Here is a 21,521-nt window from a genome sequence, read left to right as displayed (position 1 = left end):
TAGCATCATTCCTTCCAAAGAATACCCAGGACTGATCTCCTTTAGAATGGACTGGTTGGATCTCCTTGCAGTCCAAGGGACTCTCAAGAGTCTTCTCCAACAGCACAGTTCAAAAGCATCAATTCTTCAGCACTCAGCTTTCTTTAGAGTCCAACTCTCACATCCATATGTGACCACTGGAAAAACCATAGCCTTGACTAGATGGACCTTTGTTGACAAAGTAATGTCTCTGCTTTTGAATATGCTGTCTAGGTTGGTCATAACTTTCCTTCCAAGGAGTAAGCGTCCTTTAATCAGATTTATTGATTGGTGAAAATCTCAGCTGTTAGAGAGAGAGAGAGGATAGCAGTTGGAAAGCTGCTGTGGTGCTCCTGGGAAGGGGTGATGGTAATGAAAACTAGGGTTTTACTGTATGCTAGAGAAGTAGGAAGCTCCTCTGTTCCAAGAAGAGTTAGTGATTTTGACTGTACTTGTGGTGTTTAATGTGTATTTCTTTCATGGTTGTTAAATTATTTGTTATTCTACCTCTTTTTCAATAAACTTTGGTAATGCATATTTTTCTTAAAAATTGTCCATTTTGTGTATATTTGCATCATTTTAAGTATAAAGCTTACATGCAGTTCTCTTATTTTTAATCTCTTCCATTTCTATGTTTCACCCTCATCAAGAGGCTATTTATAAAATTAAATTAAATTAAAAAAAAAAAAGAGGCTATTTAGTTCCTCTTCACTTTCTGCCATTACAGTGATATCATCTGCATGTCTGAAATTGTTGATATTTCTCTCAGCAGTCTTGATTCTAGCTTGTGATTTAGGTAGCCTGATATTTCCCATGATGTACTCTGCATGAAAGTTAAATAAGCAGAGTGACAATATACAACCTTGTCATACTCCTTTCCCAATGTTGAACCAGTCAGTTGTTCCATGTAAGGTTCTAAGTGTTGCTTCTTGACCCTCATATAGGAGTCTCAGGAGACCGGTAAGTGGTCTGATATTCTCATCTCTTTAAGAATTTTCCACAGTTTGTTGTGATCCACACAGTCAAAGGCTTTAGCATAGTCAATGAAGCAGAAGTAGGTGTTTTTCTGGAATTCCCTTGCTTTCTCTGTGACCCAAAGAATGATGGCAATTTGATCTCTGGTTCCTCTGCCTTTGCTAAACCCAGCTTGTACATCTGGAATTTCTCAGTTCATGTACTGCTGAGGCCTAACTTAAAGGATTTTGAGCATAACCGTACTAGCAAGCGAAACGAGCACAGTTGTATGGTAGTCTGAACATTCTTTGCGTTGCCCTTTGGGATTGTAATGAAACTGACCTTTTCCAGTTCTGTGGCCACTGCTAAGTTCTCCAAATTTGCTGACCTATTGAGTGTAGCACTTTCACAGCATCATCTTTTAAGACTTGAAATAGCTCAACTAGAATTCCATCACCTCCACCAGCTTTGTTTATAGTAATGCTTCTTAAGGTCTACTTGACTTCACACTCCAGGATGTCTGGATCTGAGTGAGTGACCACGGCATCGTGGTTATCCGGGTCATTGAAATCTTTCTTATATAGTGTGTATTCTTGCCACCTCTTCTTAGTAGCTTCTGCTTCTGTTAGGTTCTTACTGTTTCTGTCCTTTACTGTGCCCAGCCTTGCATGAAATGTCCCCTTGATCGCTCTAGTTTTCTTGAAGAGATCTCTAGTTTTTCCCATTCTGTTGTTTTCCTCTACTTCTTTACATTGTTCATTGAAGAAGGCCTTCTTATCCCTCCTTGCTATTCTCTGGAACTCTGCATTCAGTTGTATATGTCTTTCCTATTCTCTGTTGCTTTTCACTTCTCTTATTTCCTCAACTATTTGTAAAGCCTCCTCAGACAACCACTGTGCCTTCTTGCATTTCTTTTTCTTTGGCATGATTTTGGTTGCCACCTCCTGTACAATGTTATGAACCTCTGTCCATAGTTCTTCAGACGCTCTGTTTATCAGATCTAATCCCTTGACTCTGTTTGTCACTTCCACTGTATAATCATAAGGGATTTGATTTAGGTCAGACATGAATGGCCCAGTGGTTTTTCCCTAGTTTCTTCATTTTAAGCCTGAATTTTACAATAAGGAGTCGATGAGCTGAGCCACAGTCAGCTCCAGGTCTAGTTTTTGCTGACTATATAGAACTTCTCCATCTTCAGCTGCAAAGAATATAATCAGCCTGATTTCAGTATTGACCATTTGGTGATGTCCATGTGTAGAGTTGTCTGTTGTGTTGGAAAAAGGGTGTTTGCTGTGACAAGTGTGTTCTTTTGACAAAACTGTGCTAACCCTAGGCAACCACTAATCCACCTTCTGTCTCTATTATAGATTTGCCTATTCTGGACATTGTATATAAATGAGATCATGTAATATGAGGGCTTTTGTCACTGAGTTCTTTTAGCATATTTTCAAAGTTCATCTGTGTTGTAATATGTGTCAATAATTCATTCCTTTTTTATTCTCAAATAATATTCCACTATGTGGATATTTCGCATTTTATTTATCCATTCATCAGTTGATAAGCACTTGGTTGTTTCCTTTGGGCTGTTATAATGATAGTGCTGTGAACATTCATGTGCAAGTTGTTGTGTATCTATATGCCTTCATTTTGAGCATATGCTGGGAGTGGAGTTGCTGGATAATATGGTAACCCTGTGTTTAAGCTTTTGAAAAACTAACCGACTGTTTTCCAAAGTGGTTCCACTATTTTACACTCCCATTGGCAATGTTTACAGGTTGTAATTTCTCCACCAACTCTTATTTACTGACTTTTTGATTAACTACTATGTCCTTAATTGCCTCCTTTTCCCCTGCCATTTGTGTATTGGCCCCTAAGCCCCCACAGTGACTGCGTTAACGATACAGCTTTTAAAGGGGTAATTAAGGTTAAATGAGGTCTTAAGGGTGTGATCCTAATCCAACAGCATTGATGTCCTTATAAGAAGAGAAAGGGATACCAGGATACCACGAACAAACGCAGAGAAAAGGCTATGTAAGGACACAGGGAGTTGGCCATTTGCAATCCAGAGGAGACCTCAGGAGAACCTAAACCTGCTGAGGCCTTGATCTTGGACTTTAGCTTTCACAGCTATGAGAAAATAGATTTCTGTTGTTTAAACTCTGCAGTCTGTGGTATGTTAAGGCAGCCCTAGCAAACTAATGCAATGTTCTAATTGGTGTGAATTGTTATCTCATTGCACTTTTGGTTTCCATTTCCCTAATGGCTAAAGATACTGAGCATCTTTTTTTTTTTTTTTTTTTTTTTGAGAGCACAGCTCCAACTATAATGTAAAGTAGCAGAAATATATCTTAGAGCTCCAAAACTCTCATTCTTTCCTCCTTTATTCCTCTAAATGGTGCTTTCAACCTTTCCAACCCTCAAATATCTAGATTCTCTCTCTCTCTCCAAACTCCACTCAACAACCCACTCATCCACCTTCAAGTGAAGGGAAAGTGGCTCAGTTGTGTCCTCCTCTTTGCAACCCCGTGGAATTCTACAGGCCAGAATACTGGAGTGGGTAGCCTTTCCCTTCTCCAGGGGATCTTCCAACCCAGGGATCAAACCCAGGTCTCCTGCATTGCAGGCAGATTCTTTACCAACTGAGCCACCAGGGAAGCCCAAGAATACTGGAGTGGGTAGCCTATTCCTTCTGCAGGGGATCTTCCCGACCCAGGAATCAAATCAGGGTCTCCTGCATTGCAGGCGGATTCTTTACCAGCTGAGCTACCAGGGAAGCCCTCCCCCTTCAAACCAAGATACAAATGACTGCTGCTGCTGCTGCTGTTGCTAAATCACTTCAGTCATGTCCGACTCTGTGTGACCCCGTAGACAGCAGCCCACCAGGCTCCCCCATCCCTGGGATTCTCCAGGCAAGAACACTGGAGTGGGTTGCCATTTCCTTCTCCATGGATACTGAGCATCTTTTATATTTGTTTTTATCCATTGCATTTTTAATGTCTTCTATTTATTATGATTTCATGTTTTCCTTTAATTTTCTTTATCTTTTGCTGAGTTAACTTTAATAAGTTAAAATTTTTATTTCATTTGTAATAACATTTATCCTTGGATTTTTATAAATGAATTTAAACACATATTTTCTATCCATAAGAATGAAGTATGAGACCCATAGCAGTCTTTTTCTTCTCTTCTCCAATTCTGTGACTGCCAACTCTCCTTCCCAGTCCCCTGCTGCCACAACTGTATTTTCTGTCATCTTAAAACTGATTAGAGTCACATAGAGATAAAGTTTATTGCTGGACTGTACTGCAGATTCAGTACAAAGTTCTTGCCTTTCAAAAAGAAAGATACAGTTCTTAAACTTCTTGAATTCTATAGCTTGAGATTGGTAAATCTTTTAAATAGAAAAAAAAAAGATCGCTTTCTGAGCTTCGCCTTTTAAAGTTTCTTTTAAATGTTCTGTATTTATTTGTAAATTTTACACTTGGAAATGTAACTAACCCCTGAAAAGTATGTGGGATAATGTTTCAGCAAAACAAAATGTGGGGTTTTTTAGGGAGAAAGACATTACATAAATCCAGAACCAGTAAAGAAAATCAAAAAGTATGATTTCTTTTCAAAATATAATATAGTGAAATTGGCTCAGTAGAACTTTGTCCAATAAAAAACTGGTTTTCAGAGTGAGTTTGAATTTTTATGGTTACACATCATTCCTTCAAATGAGCTATGTATGGAATCCTGTCTCAAGCCTATTGGTCTCTTTGAGAGTGCGTTAATGTACTTACATGCATTCTTGCTGTCAAAATCATGTAAACCTCTTGCCTTTTGCTTTAGTATAAATGCTTTTCTAGTTTAAATAAGGTTTTAAAGAATTCTGCCTTTTATTTTAAAGCTCAGGCTCTCAGCATTGATGGAAGGACTAAACAATATCTCAGCACACAGCTATTACAACAAATTGCTCAGCTAGTCAACGGTCCTTAATCAAGCCTCAGTTTTAAAGCACTGTTCTAAATACTGTGGAAACTTACAGAGAAATCCCTCATGAACCCAAATTCTAAGGACATATATCAAAAAATAGAGAAAAATCAAAGCAGTGCTTGAAAGCACAACTTAGCGGTTAAATTTGCAAGCTCCAAGTCAGCCTTATGTCCGTGTTTGTTAGTGCTGATGTTGGATAACTCACTAAGCTTCAGTTTGAACATATGTAGAATGATGAGGATATAATAGTACCTACCTTATAGACTGGGCAAGTTTAAATAGGATAAAACATGTAAATGTGCTCAATATAGTAGCTGACACATAGTAAGCATTCACTAAATGTAAGCGATTGTTTTTAACGATTTTTAAATGATTAAATATTACATATATCCAGAAAGGGAGCAAATCATACATATATACATTTAACAAATCATAATAGAATGAGCTCCAAAGGAATCACCACGCCAGTGGTGAGAAATGGAACTTTGCCAACATATAGAAATTGACTCTGCATCTTCCCCATCACAGCTTATTCCCTCCCTGCCTCTACTCTTTTGACTTGTGTTACAATCATTTTCTTATGTTTTACTGCCTAAGCAATATAGGTTAGTTTTGTCTATTTTGGATTATTAAAAATGGCTGTGTTTTGCTCTTTCTTATAACACTGTCCGTGAGAATCATCCTTGTTGATGAGTGTTGCTCTAATTCATTTCTTTTCGTTGCTGTATGGTATTGTACTATATAAGTATATAAATAACTTATTGATCTATTTTATTATGATGGATATTTAAGTTATTTTCAGTTTTTGCGTTTTAAAAACAGTGCTATCATTAACATTGTGGTGTTCATATTCAAGAAATTCTCTAGCAATGCAGTTGCTGAGTCATATAGGATATATATCTTCAGTTTTCTGTAATCAAACAGTTTTGTCAAATTGTTCTTCCAGTTTTCACTGTCATTAGCTCTGAATGAGGCTTCCCGTTACTTCATATTCTCACAAATACCTGGTACTGGTCAGACTTTTAATGTGTACACTCTGGTATGTAGATAAATTATTAGAACTCGTTTAGAAAAAAATCTCAAACTTATAGGAAACTTGCAGGTACAGTACAAATAACCATTTTTTCTTGAAGCATTTGAGAATAATTTGCCAACATGATACCCTAATGTCCCAGAATATTTTGGTTTATGTCTTCTACAAAGAAGGATATTCTTTTATGCATCCATAATATAGCCAATAAAATCAGGAAACTTACTCAATTACATTATGACCATCCAATCTACAAACCCCATAAACGGTTTCACTAATTGTCAGATGCATGTCCTTTAGACTTCCCTGGTCGTTCAGACAGTGAAGAATCTTCCTGCAATGTGGGAGACCTGAGTCTGATCTCTGGGTGGAGAAGATCCCCTGGAGAAGGAAATGGCAACCCACTCCAATATTCTTGCCTGGAATATCTCATGGACAGAGGAGCCTGGTGGGCTACAATGCATGGGGACCCAAAGAGGCAACATGACTGAGCAACTAATGCTGTCCTTTATGATGAAAGGATCCATATTAGAACATGTACTGTATATAGTTGGTATATTCCTCTGGTCTGTAGTCTGGGAACCATTCCTCAGTCTCTCCTTGACTCTTATGGCCTTGATACTTGTGCAAATAACAGGCAAATCATTTTGTTGACTCTCTCTCAGTTTATGATTCTCTGTTATTTTCTCATGATTAGATTCAATTAGGTGTCTTTCCAGGAGCATCACAGAAGATGGTCTGCTGTGTTCTTCTCATTGCATCCTATCCAGTGACAGATTATTTTGATTTGTCTTATTACTGCTGCAGCTGCTGAACACTTGATTAAGGTGGTGACCGCTGAAGTTCTACATCATACAATTAATCTTTTCGTCTTGTAATAAATAAGAAATTTTTGGCGAGTGAGAATCACTGCAAGCTGGCTTCTATCTTTTTTACAGGTCACCCTCTTTTACTACTTCTTTACTTTCTGGCATAGTCTCCCCAGCCTAGGCCACCCTTCCATGGGAATGCCCTCTTTGCCTGTAGGTAACCCCTCCCAGATTTATTGCTTGCTCAGATCTCCATTCTTGAGTTTCATCCCTGTCTGTCCAGTTGTCTATCTGGCATTTCTAGTTGGGTATCTAATGGGCATCTTAAATTTTATTTTAAGTTTAGAATGCAATTCTCGACTTCCATAAGACATAAACCAAATGGCTTCCTCCCCTCAGCATCTCCATCTCATTCAGTTGCGTTGCCATCTTCTTCCTTCCTCAGGCTGAGAAACATGGATCTCAACCTTTGGGCTTTGTGGTTTTCCCCATCGTACGCAGCTTCAGGCTGTCAGCAAATTTTGTACATTTACCTCCTAAATATGCATCTTGTCTTCCCTCTTCTTTCCAGTCCCTCTGGGCTCACTCTCTCCTTCCTCTTGGATGTTTACAGCAGCCTCTCCATTGGTTTCTCCACTCTCACTCTTGCTTCACTCAAGTCCTTTCCCATATCCCTTTTATCAGTGCAAATCAGACCAGGTCACTCCTTTGCTTAAAACCCTGCAATGTCTTCTCATTCTTTCAGAATAAAAGCCAGACTCATGAAGCTCTGCAGGCTCTGGCTTCTGCTTTGTTTCTCAGCTGTATCTCATGTTTCTCTTTTCCCTGCTGAAATGTGGACAGCAAGGGAAGCACCCCCTTCTTTCAGTTTCTTAAACCTTGGAAGCTCTTTTCTACCTTAAGGCCTTGCCTGAACATGTGTCTTCATGCCCTTCACACAGCTACACTTTTCTTAGCCTTCAGGTCTCACCTTAATTGTCCCCTCCTGAAATGGGTCTTCCTGGATTATCACAAAGTTCATCTCGCCCCACACATCATTACGCTATTAAAACACCCTCTTTTCTTCATAGCACTTTATATGATCTGAAGGTATTTGCTTCTTTTTTTCCTAAGAGGTTTTTTTTTTTTAAAAATATGGACCATTTTTAAAGTCTTTATTGAATTTATTACAGTATTGTTTCTGTTATATGTTTTGGTTTTTTGACCACGAAGTGTGTAGGATCTTAGCTCCCTGCCTAGGGATCAAATCCACACTCCTTGTATTGGGAGGCGAAGTCCTAGCCATTGGACCTCCAAGGAGGTCTCCATTGCTTCTTTACTTGCTTGTTGTCTTCTTTAGCCCGTTAGATTCCAGGCTTAGGAGAATAGTAGCTTGTGCCCAAGCACAGCATTGTGTTAGAAGAAAGTAACAGTGGTTCAGTACTCAAGGCCACCAGAAATGAATGCGGTGCGATTGCCTAAAAGAGGAAATGCATCCTTCTTGAGGTATGGAGAAGAAGATTAAGTGCTACTGTTACTATAAGAGAATAAAATGATTTTTAGAAGCTTAATTTTTCCAAAACTACAAATGGCCAAGAAGGGAAAATCAGTGAGAATCTATGAATAGACCATGATGAAATCTGCATCAGGGAGTTCTCTTACCTTTAAAACCAAAAACCCACGTTATTCTCCAAGGCCACAGCGCTTATAAGAGAGGCCTTTGAAAGCCAGTCTACCAACTTCCATTGTGTAACTCATAGCTCCCAAGAAAGATGTCCTGTAGTATATGTAGAATAGTAAACCAAACTCAGCAGAGATGCTTATCAGTATCCATAAGGTTTGGTCAGGGGACATAGTTACTAGGTAAAGGGACAACAAGCCATGGGAAAGAACAGGAACCCAGTTACTTACTTTCCTGAGATTTTTGTAACAATTAGACCCATTCAGATCTGTTGTAAAGATTTAGAATTTTTACATATTGATTTTTTTTAAGTTTTTCAAAGCTAATTTTTTTTTTTTAGTTAAAATAGAAATTTAATCCAATAATAATGATGACTGTTTTAGTCAGCAATTCTTTGGTAACAAATAGCCCCAAATTTCAGTGGTCTTCAAGAACAGAGGGTTATTTCTTGCACACATTATGTGTCTTTGGCAGATGGGCATTGAATCTACTCCTGGTACCCGTGTCTTTTCATCCTGTGGTCCAGGCCGAAGGAGCAGCCTCTCTCTGGGATGTGATGTGCTTCTGGCAGAAGGAGAAGAGCCAGTGGAAATGTGCATTGCCTATTAAAAGTTCTGATCAGGCATTATCTGTGTTGTGTCTACTAACAGGCTTGTGGCCAAGGCAAGCCACATGGACAAGCCCTTCGTCAGTGGGTTGGGGATAAAAGTTCTCTTAAAGGATCCTATGAACCACATGGAACCAGTGGAGATAACAGGGCACATCCTGCGAATACCTGAGGAGCCTGGGAACTGAGTATTTGGAAACAGTAGTGCAATATACCATGTTGGCAAACATTTACTGAAGCTATTTGCCAGTTACTTATCCATATTAACTCATTAGTCCCTATAATTATCCAATCAGATAGCTTTTATTACTTACTCCTGTTTTACAGATATGGAAATTGAGGCCCAGGTCCACATAGCTGGCAGGTATGAGCCAGGCTTCAAACCTGGGCATCTAGTTTTTAAGGCATCCTCATTCTAGGAAATTTGAGAATGAGCACAAGTTGTATTGAAACATTTGGTGTGTTCTTTTTGAGAACAGTGCTGCATAATAATTAATGTTACATTATACTGGTAGTTATTCTCCGAAGTAGAGTATATTTCCAAGGAACTATAAGGTTTCCCCCATGGCTTAGTGGGTAAAGAATCTGCCTGCAATGCAGGAGACACAGGAGATGTGGGTTCAATCCCTGAGTCAGGAAGATCCCCTGGAGAAGGAAATGGCAACTTCAATATTCTTGCCTGGAAAATTCCATGGACAGAGGAGCCTGGTGGGCTATAGAGTCGGCTAAAGAGTCAGACATGACTGAGCGACTAACACATAAAATTTAAAAAGATGTTAACTCTGATAACTAGATGGACCAGTCTGTTGATCTCTAAGGACCTGAGAATTCTCTCCATTCCAAGTTGCCTTTCATATCAGCATTCTGATTTGTGAACCTGTAGAAATAAATATATTTGGCTTATATATTTATTGAGTTCTTACTATTTGCCTAGCAAACCAAAGTATGACATTAAAATCCTACTGGTTTGCTTAAAGGCACAGCTCAACATCTCTTCCCTTGGGAAGCTTTCCTTGGCATTTCAAGCTAAGTTTGCCACTCCTGCCTCTGATGTGCATTAGAAAGAGCCCAGGAGACCTGGTGTTGCCATTTAGCAACCGTGTGACCTGGGGGCAGGCTCTGTCCTCTCTGAGTAAAGAGGATCAGGATATACATCTCACAGAACGGTCATGAAGCTTCAGTAATGTTTCATTTGAAAGTACTTTGTGACCATTAAAGTTTTCTGCAAAGATGTAAGGATATGATTAATCTTTATAACATTCTTCCTGACTTCTTCCCTGACCTTTCTGTCCTCTCTTCTGTTGGTTCACCCAACGGATATTTCCTGGACCCTGCTGTTTGGGACAGTCACTGCAGTGCTTAGGGACATGGACTCTGGGACCGACTGGTGGTTTAGTCACTAAGTTGTGTCCAACTCTTGCGATCCCATGGACTGTAGCCTGTCGTATTCCTCCTCCAGGCAAAAATACTGGAGTGGGTTGCCATTTCCTTCTCCAGGGGATCTTCCTGACCCAGGAATCAAACCTGGGTCTCCTGCGTTATTGCAAGCAGATGCTTTACCAATTGAGCTATGAGGGGACCCGACTACTTGAGTTTAAATCCCTGCTCTACTGTGCATTCACTGTATCAGCTTCATATTTAACCTTGAGTTCAGTTCAGTTCAGTTTAGTCTCTCAGTCGTGTCCGACCCTTTGTGACCTCATGAATTGCAGCACGCCAGGCCTCCCTGTCCATCACCAACTCCCGGAGTTCACTCAAACTCACGTCTATCGAGTCGGTGATGCCATCCAGCCATCTCATCCTCTGTCGTCCCCTTCTCCTCCTGCCCCCAATCCCTCCCAGCATCAGAGTCTTTTCCAGTGAGTCAACTCTTCACATGAGGTGGCCAAAGTACTGGAGTTTCAGCTTTAGCATCATTCCTTCCAAAGAACACCCAGGACTTATCTCCTTTAGTATTTAACCTTACCCTGCCTTAATTTTCTAATCTGTAAAATGGAAGTAGTAATGATATCTTTATCTCTTGGCTTATTGTGGGGAACTTTGCCTGATGTATATCATTATCTGCTGGAATATATACTCTCCATGGGACTTTGCTGGCAGTCCAGTGGTTAAAACTCTACTTTCCAATGCAGGGGCACAGGTTTGATCCCTAGTCGGGGAACTAGGATTTAACATGACACAGAGTGTGGCCAAATATTTTTTTTCTTAATGTATGCTCTTTAAAGGAAATGAACCTTGAATATTCATTGGAAGGACTGATGCTGAATCTGAAGTTCCAGTACTTTCGCTACCTTATATGAAGAGCTGACATACTGGAAAAGACCCTGATGCTGGGGATAATTGAAGAGTAGGGGGCGACAGAGGATGAGATGGTTGGATGGCATCACTGACTCAATGGACATGAGTTTGAGCAAACTCAGGGAGATAATAATGGACAGAGAAACCCGGTGTGCGTGTAGTTCATGGGGTCGCAAAGAGTCAGACACGACTTAGCTATTGAACAACAACCATGCTCTCCATATGGGTTTCCCTTGTGGCTCAGACGGTAAAAAAAATCTGCCTGCAGTGCAGGAGACCTGGGTTCAATCCCTGGGTCAGGAAGATCCCCTGGAGAAGGGATCTTCTCCAGTTTTCTTAGCTGGAGGATTCCATGGACAAAGAAGCCTTGTGGGCTGTAGTCCATGAGGTCACAAAGAGTCAGACATGACTGAGCCACTGAGCGCACACACACACACACACACACACACTCTCTCCATAAGGGCAGTGATTTCATAGCCATGACTGAGTGCCAAGAATAGTGCCTAGGAACAATAAGTTCTTAATAAATATTTGTTGAATGAATGAGTGAACATTATAAGCCTTGTGGAGAAAAAAATAAAAGACAATGTGAAATCATATGTAGTAAGTGCTTTTTAAAAATCGTTGCTCTTATTTTAATCTTTGAATATTTGGAGATTGAATTTTAGCTGATTAGTAAATACACTTATTGGCATATAATGATTAGTCATCACTATTATTGAATCAAAACATCCTATTTAAAAAATTAATTCTATGAGATTCCTGTAGGAAAATAGTATGTTAATGTTTTTAAAATAAACTATCAACACTGTATCCTTTAACCTTAAATTAAGTTACAAGTTCTCTGATTCTTTCATTACACTTTGACTAGATGTCTATTTGCATGGCCTTGAAATTATGTGGGTTTTGTTTTTAATGCTTTCAGTGAAGCATGGTAAATACTGTTCTATGTATCATCCTTTCCAAGTTGCCATGAAGAGTTATAAACAAAACTTGTGGAGAATAAGGTCTCTGACCAAAAAAAATATATATTTTTGGAAATCAGAATTTACCAAACCATGAGTTCTTCAAGAATTGAGAATGTGTCTTACTGTACCTTTGAATCCACACAATTAGCTTGATTTTCAGCATCTTGGAGAAGCTTAAGAAATGAATGGACAAATGAATGGATGGACAAGTGTCTATTCTCTGAAAGATTGATATGAAGAAATATCATCCATCCACTTTTTTTTGAACTCCTGAGTCTTGTCATTCATTCTGCTAGCAAATAACACTGCTGAGCAAAATCACCTTAGTCACTTAAAGAATTCCCTTCACAGAGCTGAGTTTTAATGTTTTGGGCTGTGTTTATTTTTAATCAAAGGATGATACAAGGAAGTAAATAAATTAGTTACTCCATTTATTACAGACGTTTTGAGGGCAGTGTCTGTTGTCTCAATTCACTCCCCACCCACCCCAACCCCCAACAAACCTCCCCAAAGAGGATTCCATTTGAGAATTTACCTTTAAAATTTCATGCTAGGAAAATTTTGCTTTCCTGAAGTGTTGTCTGCCTCCTTCTTTCTGCTTGTGAAAACGATGTGACTAATTGTGCCTCTTGTTTCAGTTTGACTCCCTGGAGCCCCGGAGTCAAACTTGGAGTATAATTATAGTATATTTGTATCTTTCATTTCAGAGGTCTGGAATTTTTGCTTTCACTTATGTCCTCCCTGTCTGGATTTTAAAATGTCTATTAATATTTTACTGTTACGTGGTTACACATGTACTTGCTGAAAGCCACCCCAAATCCCTATGGAATGAGGTAAATTATAAATAAATACACACTCATGCATTCTTACCATCCCAAAGCAATTATGTATACAAAGGCCTCTAAATTGGATTGCTGACACCTAGTAGCAAGAATCTCGTTTCCACAGATCAAGTAGAACTCCCATATGCTCTTTCTCTGTGTTGTCTCCATGGTTCCTACAGTATAAATAAGTTCTTCGAAAGGTATGGATCAGGCGTAGCTTTCTGAGAAGGCGGCCTACTTTTGGGTTCTTTGAGTTTGCTAAAGTAGTGCTTTTACCTGAAAGTCTCTTGGCCCATCCTATAAATAAATGAATTTTTTTTGTAACTTGCTCAAAGGAAAGACCAAAGATCATCCAGTAAGTCCTTGCCTTCTTGGGTAAAAGTAGACCATGTTTGTGCTCTGTCTGTTAATCTCAAAAAAAGGACATTTTGAGGAGTTGTAATCATTTCATGGATGGAGGTTGCTGACATTGTACAGGAGAAAGGGATCAAGACCATCCCCAAGAAAAAGCAATGCAGGAGGGCAAAATGGCTGTCTGAGGAGGCCTTACAAATAGCTGTGAAAAGAAGAGAAGTAAAAGCAAAGGAGAAAAGGAAAGATATACCCATTTGAATGCAGAGTTCCAAAGAATACAAAGGAGAGATAAAGACTTCCTTAGCGATCAATGCAAAGAAATAGAGGAAAACAGTAGAATGGGAAAGACTAGAGATCTCTTCAAGAAAATTAGAGATACCAAGGGAACGTTTCATGCAAAGATGGGCTCAATAAAGGACAGAAATGGTATGGACCTAAAAGAAACAGAAGATATTAAGAAGAGGTGGCAAGAACACACAGAAGAACTGTACAAAAAAGATCTTCATGACCCAGATAATCACGATGGTGTGATCACTGACACTCACCTAGAGCCAGACATCCTGGAATGTGAGTCAAATGGGCCTTTGGAAGCATCACTACAAACAAAGCTAGTGGAGGTGATGGAATTCCAGTTGAGCTATTGCAAATCCTGAAGATGATACTGTGAAAGTGCTGCACTCAATATGTCAGCAAATTTGGAAAACTCAGCAGTGACCACAGGACTGGAAAAGGTCAGTTTTCATTCCAATCCCAAAGAAAGGCAATGCGGAAGAATGCTCAAACTATCACACAATTGCACTCATCTCACACACTAGTAAACAATGCTCAAAATTCTCCAAGTCGGGCTTCAGCAATACGTGAACCGTGAACTTCCAGATGTTCAAGCTGGTTTTAGAAAAGGCAGAGGAACCAGAGATCAAATTGCCAACATCTGCTGGATCATTGAAAAAGCAAGAGAGTTCCAGAAAAACGTCTCTTTCTGCTTTATTGACTATGCCAAAGCCTTTGACTGTATGGATCACAATAAACTATGGAAATTCTGAAAGAGATGGGAATCCCAGACCACCTGACCTGCCTCTTGAGAAACCTGTATGCAGGTCAGGAAGCAACAATTAGAGCTGGACATGGAACAACAGACTGGTTCCAAATTGGCAAAGGAGTACGTCAAGGCTTATATTGTCACCCTACTTATTTAACTTCTATGCAGAGTACATCATGAAAACACTGGGCCGAATGAAGCACAAGCTGGAATCAAGATTGTAGGGAAAAATATCAATAACCTCAGATATGCAGATGACACTACCCTTATGGCAGAAAGTGAAGAACTGAAGAGCCTCTTGATGAAAGTGAAAGAGGAGAGTGAAAAAGTTGGCTTAAAGCTCAACATTCAGAAAACTAAGATCATGGCATCCGGTCTCATCACTTCATGGGAAATAGATGGGGAAACAGGGTAAACAGTGGCTGACTTTATTTTTCTGGGCTCCAAAATCACTGCAGATGGTGATTGCAGCCATGAAATTAAAAGACGCTAACTCCTTGGAAGAAAAGTTATGACCAACCTAGATAGCATATTAAAAAGCAGAGACATTACTTTGTCAACAAAGGTCCGTCTAGTCAAGGCTATGGTTTTTCCTGTAGCCCTGTATGGATGTGAGAGTTGGACTGTAAAGAAAGCTGAGCACTGAAGAATTGATGCTTTTGAACTGTGGTGTTGGAGAAGACTCTTGAGAGTCCCTTGGACTGCAAGGAGATCCAAGCAGTCCATCCTGAAGAGATCAGCCCTGGGTGTTCATTGGAAGGACTGATGTTGAAGCTGAAACTCCAGTACTTTGGCCACCTGATGTGAAGAACTGACTCATTGGAAAAGACCCTGATGCTGGGAGGGATTGGGGGCAGAAGGAGAAGGGGACGACAGAGGATGAGATGGCTGGATGGCATCACCGACTCAATGGACATGGGTTTGGGTGGACTCTGGGAGTTGGTGATGGACAGGGAGGCCTGGCATGCTGTGGTTCATGGGGTGGCAAAGAATCGGACACGACTGAGCGACTGAACTGAACTGAATCATTTCAGCTCAGTTGGCAATTATATTATTAGTGGCTTGTAGAAAAGGATAAAGCTCTTCAGAAGACCTACAACTTGTCTATTTGATATTTAACAGCAAATAATGACAGGTGACAGCAAAGTGCCACATCCGCCAGGGTGATTTCTCTGAGCTGGCACCACCATCAATCAGCTTTTTAAGGGTTCTGGCTGAATTCTAAATTCACATATTGATGAAAAGTAGAGAACTATTTCAGGACAGATTTTATTTTATTTTTAAAAACTTTTTATTTTGGAGTATAGCTGATCAGGATGGATTTTAGAGCACAACTTCTTTTTCAGTAACATCTTTTGAATTCTAAAGAAATATAAGCTTGTACCCTGTTCCTCTGAACTTTTAAACGCTCTTTTCTCTTCTCCTTTCTTCTTTCCCCAGAAGGTAAAAATCTGACTCTTCACATTCAGCCCAAGGTCACTTGCTCTGTAGACCACGGCTCACCTCCAGTATGCAGAAGTAGTTGCATGTTGTATGTTATGCGATAGCAGTTACTATAAGACTTGTTGTGTTGTGGTTGCTCACCACCCTGGGGAGGAATTACTCTTAAAGTCCTGTTATAGAACTATCATGAAAAAATAAGGAAACTTATCATTAATACTCACAGAGGAGAAAAAAGATTCTAGCATTTATTCTCCTATTTCGTACATTTTCTCCTAGTTCTTGGAAGAGCATTTCTTGTAAAGCTATACAGAATCCTCATAAATGTAGTCACGCTGTCCACATGCTGTAATCACCAAAGTGTTAACTAACTCCAACCTCCTGGGTGAACTGCTACATAGTACCTGTGCTTTTATCTTGACTTAAAAAAAAAGTAGACTATTAAAACTAATTTTTATTGGAATTTGCCTTTGCATAAAAATTATAGAAAATCTGGCAAAACAGCCAGACAAGAAAACTCACAGCTAGGTCACGCTTGTGTTTTGATATTTTTAACCATCCCATATTTTGAATTGGGAAAAGTTTCATAACTATTTTGCTACCTGCTTTTTAAACCAAGTTACTTATATAAAGTTTGTATTAATATGAGCAAGCTCTACAGAAAATATGTCCCCTTTCTGTAGAAGACAAGTGCTGCGTGATGGATCATTAAGGACATCAAATAGAAACTGTGCACTGAATCCAGGTCTGAATTCTGCTTTTGCTCTTTGTCAGCTGGGTGACTTTGGGCAAGCTACTTAAACCTTGGGAGCCTTCGTTTTTTTTTTCCCAAGTAAAATGAGGACAGTTAATGCCTACCTTTTCCAGGCACCATAAAAATGAAATGATTTGATGTGCATACACGCACCTGTTACATAATCTTTTTAATCTGTTCACCTCTACCTACCTGTGGAGCTTTATTGTCACTGACCTTTGCCCCCTGTGCTTCTGCCATTTGATCTTCCTGCAGTTCATCAACTAGACCAGCGAATCTTGTGCAGATGTACTCATGACTCATTACATCCTGCTGTGTTCACTAGTGCAGAGGGAAGATGTAGGGGAAGATAAAGGACTGGAGACAACGGCTTTTCCTGGAGGTTCTAGATAGAGGAAGATAACTACAGACACAGTCCTTATCCTAAATAAGATCTGTAGTCTAAAAAAAAAATTAATGTGTATCAAGAAAATAACTAGCTGAGAAGTGTTCCTTATTCCTGATATTTGTAATAACTAGTTCTCAGTCTTTGGATTTGCAGGGGTAACAGCATAAGATGTTTGTTTTTATAGGAAGATCACTTAATGAAAGTGATTCTAAGAGGAAGGACTAAAATAGCACTTTGTGTTTGCATACATTTGCATGTTTAAGCAATGTGTAAGCCTTTCTGTTTTCCTCTGGCATTTGTGGATTAAAAAACAGAAAGAGAGCCACACAGATTGATGTGATTTGGGGTCCAAGACTGACTTTATCACATATGCCCACCAGATTCTTCCCATTTCCAGCAACTGAAATCTCTTTCTTTTTGAACTATTGATACTTTGTGTTTTGATACACTTCTGCTTATGCATACTTTTGGCTGATATTAACCACATCCTAACTGGGGCAGGTGAAACTATACAGATAACCTACTTTATTGAAAAGCACAGTTAGGGATCAGAGTTGTGTAGGTTTTATTTTTTTATTTTTATGATGGAATTGCCAAATGGAATGCATCATATAAATAATAAATATTGTTATAAATTTATAAACTCCACTTCCTGCAACAAACATCTCTGCTGCACGTAACTTTTCCCATGCTTTGGATTATTTCCTAAAGTCATAAAACTGAAAACCTGATTGAGAGAAATGAATATGGTTCAAAATGCAAACTGCCTTCCAAACTGTATTAATTTACATTTCCATTAACAATGCATTCATCTTAGCTGTCTCTATGTGAACTCTTTGCTTGTTAATTTAATAAGCAAAATATATATTTTTCTTTTTGGGCCACGTGGCATGTGGGATCTTAATTTCCTGACCAGGGATCAAACATGCATTGGAAGCACAGAGTCTCAATCACTGGACTGCCAGGGAAGTCTCCTAAGAAAAATGTTAAATCTCATTTAATTGCTTTATTTCCTTGATTGTAAGGTTATCATTTTTCTCTATATATGTTAATTAGCCTTTCATTTTTTTTGTAAATTGTCTGTTATTGATATTTGACCTTTTATCTCATGAGGTAACACTGTTTCTATATAAGTGGGAAAGTTTTGATGTTTATCGATATTTCATAAGGCATCTAGCACTGACATTCTGGAACCCTCTAAGGACAACATTTCTGCTGACTGTCCACCACTCAGAGAGGCAGTGTTCCTACTAAGGGCATGGACTTAGGGAGTGAGTCTGCCTGGGTTTCACCCCAGATTCTGCCACCTTCTAGCTGTGCATCTTTGGACAAGTTACTTGGCTTGCAGGGCTTCAGGTTCCTAAATTTTAAATGAACATGCTAATAATTGCCTCTGCACTCCATAGTTGTATGAATTCAAGGTCAGCCCCTGTGGCACCTGGCACACAGCAAGCACTTAATGCATGTATGCTGTTTGGAAAAAAAAAAAAAAGTGTGCTGTTTGCCATCCTTCAGAACCTAAGCTCCAGGACAGCAGGGCCTTTGGTCTTGTTTGCTATTATGTCACATGCTTGGGAGATACCCTCATGGGTGTTCCTTCAGTAACTAGTCCTAGAAACATCACTGAGAGCAGTGATATGACTGCCCAAGTGTCTGCAGTTGGCACTTTTCTTTTTCCTGGGCAGTTTGAGATGAACGTAAGGGTCGGCCAAACACAGCAGGAAGTGATATGATTGACCTCAGCTTCCTTAACACAGTGGATCAAGAACCTTTCAGGAGTCTGTGAAGAAGGCCAGAAACTGCCATCTGGGTCAGGACCTTCCAGATGCCCAGGCTGTTTCTCCTTCCTCCCGTTTGCTTTCAGAGGTTGGCCTGGCCCTGAGCTGCCCCCTGAACAATCTTTGAGAGGCAACAAATGAAGCGCCTCTGACCAAAATCACAGTATTAGATCACAGTATTAACTCCCGTTCAGAATTTAACTTGAAGAACAATTTATTGGAACCTTTTAGACCTAGTCTCCATTTATCTTTGCCTGAGGAACTCTCCGTAGCAGTTTTGTACAGGTTTATTGGGGTCTAGTTTACATACAGTGAATTTCAACCTTTTTCAGGAGCACTTTGAACAGTGTGACCATATCACAATCGGTAGAGAACATTCCCATTACTCCAAAAAGGCCCTTCTTGTCCCTTTTCATTAGTCCCCTCCTCTTGTTCCAAACCTGCCAACCACTGATCTGAAATATGTCTGTATTGTCTTGCCCTTTCCTGTGCCATATAAGGGGTATCATATTGGGTTGGCCAAAAACTTTGTTCGGGGTTTTCTGTACCATCTTATAGAAAAACCAGAATGAGATTTTGCTCAACTCAATACAACACTCACCTTTTGAGTTCAGTTCCTTTCACTCAGCGTAATGCTCTTGAGATTCATCCACATTGTTGAATGTATCAGTATTTCCTCCCTTTTTATTTCTGAGTATATGCTTTTGTGAGCAATTTTAGAAATGATCTTCTTTACCCCCAAGAGTAAATGGCTGACTCTTTTTGCCTGTTTTAACAGAAGCTCCTTGAGTGTCAGAATGCCTGTGAAGTACACACAAAGGACTTTTATGACTCAGAAAATCTGAGTAACAGGAGGATATTGTGGATGTGTAACTTGCTGAGTACATATTGAAGTGTTTCTGAATTACACTGATTTTTTTGTTTCTGTTCTTTTCCATTGTGTTAAGAAATAAAAGTTTAAAAACTATTTGGTCCCAGTAGAAAATTATATATATTATAAATTTTACAAGTGCATCCTAAAAATAAAATGTTGCAATTAAACTAGACAAAATTGCTAGTTTGCTTACATAAGGGGACTCCTTCCTATGTGAGCAAAGGATTGATTGGTTTATTACTCATCTCCTTTTAGACTGCTAAAAAGCACGAATCAATTTAACATAAGAAAAAGTCATTCAGTTGAGCAATCGGAAAATGTAAACCATCTCATCAGTCTTTACAACATCTGTGTTGTACAAGGGAATATTATCAATATTTCTATTTTAAAATGGAGTCATTGATGGAAGCAAAAGTGAAAGCTAGCCACACAGTTGTGTCCAACTCTTTGCTAGCCCATGGACTGTAGCCCGACAGGCTCCTCTGTCCTTGGAATCCTCCAGGCAAGAGTACTGGAGTGGGTTGCCATTTCCGTCTCCAGGGGATCTTCTGACCCCAGTATTGGACCTGGGTCTCCTGCATCACAGGCAGATTCTTTACCAACTGAACTACTAGGGAAGCCCATTGACAGAGGTTAAATGTTTTACTCAAGTTACTTGATTGTTTTCTCATCCTGGAGCTTTTGGAGGACAGAGATTCATTTTATTTACTTTGCAGCCTCGTGTGTGGCTGCATTTACCTCACACGGAGAAGGTGCACAATATATCAGACTGGCCGCATGAGGGAGTGCAATAGGCTATCTGTCCTAGAGCAGGAGCCTGTTTTTGGCCCGTTAAATTATTGGAACACAGACACGCCTACTCATTAAAGTGTCTGCTGTGGATGCCGTGTCTCGAAAACAGCAAAGTTGAGTACTTACGTTGGGGACCATCTGGCCCCAGAGCCTAAAACATGTACTTGTCCTTTACAGAAAAAGTTTGGCAGTTCCTGCCTTAGAGTCATACTGTCCAGGCTCACATCTCAATCCTCCCACTCATGGTGTGATGCTGAGTATGCCGCTTGATTCTTCTAAGCTGGAGTTTCTTCCTCTGCAAAATATAGAAAATAGGAGTAGCTACCTTGGAGGCAACTTTTCATCATAGGGGACTGGAATGCAAAAGTAGGAAGTCAAGAAAGATCTGGAGTTTGGCCTTGGAGTACAAAATAATGCAGGGCAAAGGCTAATAGAATTTTGCCAAGAGAACGCACTGGTCATAGCAAACACCCTCTTCCAACAACACAAGAGAGGATTCTACACATGGACATCACCAGGTGGTCAATACTGAAATCAGATTGATTATATTCTTTGCAGCTGAAGATGGAGAAGCTCTATACAGTCAGCAAAAACAAGACCTGGAGCTGACTGTGGCTCAAATCAAGAACTCCTTATTGCAAAATTCACACTTAAATTGAAGGAAGTAGGGAAAACCACTAGACCATTCAGGTATGACCTAAATCAAATCCCTTATGATTATACAGTGGAAGTGACAAATAGATTCAAGGGATTAGGTCTGATAGAGTGCCTGAAGAACTATGAATGGAGGTTCATGACATTGTACAAGAGGCAGTGATCAAAACCATCCCCAAGAAAAAGAAATGCAAAAAGGCAAAATGGTTGTCTGAGGAAGCCTTACAAATAGCTGAGAAAAGAAGTGAAGCTAAAGGGAAAGGAGAAAAGGAAAGATAAGTCTATCTGAATGCAGAGTTCCAAAG

At 39.6% G+C, this 21,521-nt stretch overlaps 1 protein-coding gene across 1 annotated transcript in view; it reads left to right on the top strand.

Annotated features, from left to right (window-relative positions):
• CRACD (capping protein inhibiting regulator of actin dynamics) overlaps positions 1–21,521 on the top strand; it is a 224,706-nt gene that overhangs the window by 45,620 nt on the left and 157,565 nt on the right. The gene's annotated exons all lie outside the window — the stretch shown is intronic.

The sequence above is a fragment of the Bubalus bubalis genome, chromosome 7 (genome assembly GCF_019923935.1).
Source record: "Bubalus bubalis isolate 160015118507 breed Murrah chromosome 7, NDDB_SH_1, whole genome shotgun sequence".
Classification (NCBI taxonomy): Eukaryota; Metazoa; Chordata; class Mammalia; order Artiodactyla; family Bovidae; genus Bubalus; species Bubalus bubalis.
Note: the sequence above shows the minus strand (reverse complement) of the source record. Positions and strands in the feature narration are given on the sequence as shown.